We start from the raw sequence: 3,972 nt of genomic DNA on the forward strand, positions 1-3,972 counted from the left end.
TCTTGTTGTGTGTGTTTCAAGCTCAAGAGCATCTCCAAGCAAAAAATGGTCAAGAGCAACATTCAGACTGTTTCGTACTGCTCAATTGCTACATTAAAACGTTATGTTTCTTTTTCAGAACTGGAAAAACACAAGCGTGACAGCATTCGAACCTGTAATCTTCAGATCCGAAGTCCGACGCCTTATCCATTAGGCCACACGGTCACTGACGACCAACATTTACATGTATACGACTCATCCCGAAACGCTCACACCCCTGAGGATTTGTGTTTTCGTTCTGCACAGCCGCTGCCCCTTGCTCTTTCCCACCCATTCGTTACATTCAACCTCTGACGTGACCGACCAAATATAGACTGAGAAACAAGACCACACACTTTGTGCATTCGGAATCGAAGGCAGGGCGTCCCTCGCCGCATTTGCTACGATTGCCATTTGCTACTTCTGCAGAAGCGGCGGCGACGACGACGACGACGACGACGACGACGACGACGACGACGACGACGAAAATCGCGAGAGGCTCTGAGATATGTGAGAAATACATCTATAAAATGTAATTCAGACTGCCTCGTCCCACCTTACGCTGTACCGCTTTGGCAAATGCTTTATCTGCGCCATTCGCCTTAATCGCATCTGTGAGTAATTCTTAAAAAAACGCCTGTCGCTAATTGTTCGTCATCACAGGTACTGTTTGCAATACGGCCACGACGCGCAACTGATTTCCGAAATTCATCTTTCTCCTGTGAGGATGGAACTTACGACGCCTGGTTTATTACACCAGTGCTCTACCACTGAGCTAAAGAGGCGCGGCCTAGCGGTACTCTTGGGTACTTCGTCCTTACGGTCGTCTGCATCATCAGACTTTAGCTGACAACACTTCATATTACCAGCTAATATTTGCAGCTATGGCGACAAATTACTGCTTGGCTACACATCTGACACGTAACCGATGTGCTCTCCAAACAACAACACTTGCATTTCAGAACATGTCTTTCACACATGTCTACAAAATCACCTTCACCTTCAAATACAGTTTCCTTGCGACTGACAGAGACGTAGGCAAAGTTTAAAGTTGCTATTTCCATTAAATCTCGTTAATCAGAAAAACGGTGATTTACACCTGCAGCGGAACAAAATTCCGTTCCGCCCAGCGTCTGGCTCGAAACCACGACCCTGGGTTTAAGAGTCTGACGCTCTACCGACTGAGCTAGCCGGCTACCTTGGTGAATACCTGCCGGGTAGCACGTCACACAGTACTCGTTTGGGTTGGGTGGTCCCATACAGAATCTCTCCAAGATGCCTAATGTTTTCCTAACGTCACACTCGTCACGTACTTCACTTTTATGTCATAATCATTTCTGAGAGGTAAAGAAATTGCATGACAACATGCAGAGCTAGTGGCGTCAAAATTAACACACATACTTTATGTGACTCAAAAGCCGAACGAGTTACTTTCCGACGTTGTTTTAGATGTGCAAGTGATAGTCAAAACTCGCTGTGTCGGCACTCTGCCGACCATTTCGCTAGATAACACCGGTCTTGTTGTGTGTGTTTCAAGCTCAAGAGCATCTCCAAGCAAAAAATGGTCAAGAGCAACATTCAGACTGTTTCGTACTGCTCAATTGCTACATTAAAACGTTATGTTTCTTTTTCAGAACTGGAAAAACACAAGCGTGACAGCATTCGAACCTGTAATCTTCAGATCCGAAGTCCGACGCCTTATCCATTAGGCCACACGGTCACTGACGACCAACATTTACATGTATACGACTCATCCCGAAACGCTCACACCCCTGAGGATTTGTGTTTTCGTTCTGCACAGCCGCTGCCCCTTGCTCTTTCCCACCCATTCGTTACATTCAACCTCTGACGTGACCGACCAAATATAGACTGAGAAACAAGACCACACACTTTGTGCATTCGGAATCGAAGGCAGGGCGTCCCTCGCCGCATTTGCTACGATTGCCATTTGCTACTTCTGCAGAAGCGGCGGCGACGACGACGACGACGACGACGACGACGACGACGACGACGAATATCGCGAGAGGCTCTGAGATATGTGAGAAATACATCTATAAAATGTAATTCAGACTGCCTCGTCCCACCTTACGCTGTACCGCTTTGGCAAATGCTTTATCTGCGCCATTCGCCTTAATCGCATCTGAGAGTAATTCTTAAAAAAACGCCTGTCGCTAATTGTTCGTCATCACAGGTACTGTTTGCAATACGGCCACGACGCGCAACTGATTTCCGAAATTCATCTTTCTCCTGTGAGGATGGAACTTACGACGCCTGGTTTATTACACCAGTGCTCTACCACTGAGCTAAAGAGGCGCGGCCTAGCGGTACTCTTGGGTACTTCGTCCTTACGGTCGTCTGCATCATCAGACTTTAGCTGACAACACTTCATATTACCGGCTAATATTTGCAGCTATGGCGACAAATTACTGCTTGGCTACACATCTGACACGTAACCGATGTGCTCTCCAAACAACAACACTTGCATTTCAGAACATGTCTTTCACACATGTCTACAAAATCACCTTCACCTTCAAATACAGTTTCCTTGCGACTGACAGAGACGTAGGCAAAGTTTAAAGTTGCTATTTCCATTAAATCTCGTTAATCAGAAAAACGGTGATTTACACCTGCAGCGGAACAAAATTCCGTTCCGCCCAGCGTCTGGCTCGAAACCACGACCCTGGGTGTAAGAGTCTGACGCTCTACCGACTGAGCTAGCCGGCTACCTCGGTGAATACCTGCCGGGTAGCACGTCACACAGTACTCGTTTGGGTTGGGTGGTCCCATACAGAATCTCTCCATGATGCCTAATGTTTTCCTAACGTCACACTCGTCACGTACTTCACTTTTATGTCATAATCATTTCTGAGAGGTAAAGAAATTGCATGACAACATGCAGAGCTAGTGGCGTCAAAATTAACACACATACTTTATGTGACTCAAAAGCCGAACGAGTTACTTTCCGACGTTGTTTTAGATGTGCAAGTGATAGTCAAAACTCGCTGTGTCGGCACTCTGCCGACCATTTCGCTAGATAACACCGGTCTTGTTGTGTGTGTTTCAAGCTCAAGAGCATCTCCAAGCAAAAAATGGTCAAGAGCATCATTCAGACTGTTTCGTACTGCTCAATTGCTACATTAAAACGTTATGTTTCTTTTTCAGAACTGGAAAAACACAAGCGTGACAGCATTCGAACCTGTAATCTTCAGATCCGAAGTCCGACGCCTTATCCATTAGGCCACACGGTCACTGACGACCAACATTTACATGTATACGACTCATCCCGAAACGCTCACACCCCTGAGGATTTGTGTTTTCGTTCTGCACAGCCGCTGCCCCTTGCTCTTTCCCACCCATTCGTTACATTCAACCTCTGACGTGACCGACCAAATATAGACTGAGAAACAAGACCACACACTTTGTGCATTCGGAATCGAAGGCAGGGCGTCCCTCGCCGCATTTGCTACGATTGCCATTTGCTACTTCTGCAGAAGCGGCGGCGGCGACGACGACGACGACGACGAATATCGCGAGAGGCTCTGAGATACGTGAGAAATACATCTATAAAATGTAATTCAGACTGCCTCGTCCCACCTTACGCTGTACCGCTTTGGCAAATGCTTTATCTGCGCCATTCGCCTTAATCGCATCTGAGAGTAATTCTTAAAAAAACGCCTGTCGCTAATTGTTCGTCATCACAGGTACTGTTTGCAATACGGCCACGACGCGCAACTGATTTCCGAAATTCATCTTTCTCCTGTGAGGATGGAACTTACGACGCCTGGTTTATTACACCAGTGCTCTACCACTGAGCTAAAGAGGCGCGGCCTAGCGGTACTCTTTGGTACTTTGTCCTTACGGTCGTCTGCATCATCAGACTTTAGCTGACAACACTTCATATTACCGGCTAATATTTGCAGCTATGGCGACAAATTACTGCTTGGCTACACATCT

This window comes from Schistocerca gregaria, unplaced genomic scaffold (genome assembly GCF_023897955.1).
Source record: "Schistocerca gregaria isolate iqSchGreg1 unplaced genomic scaffold, iqSchGreg1.2 ptg000350l, whole genome shotgun sequence".
NCBI lineage: Eukaryota > Metazoa > Arthropoda > Insecta > Orthoptera > Acrididae > Schistocerca > Schistocerca gregaria.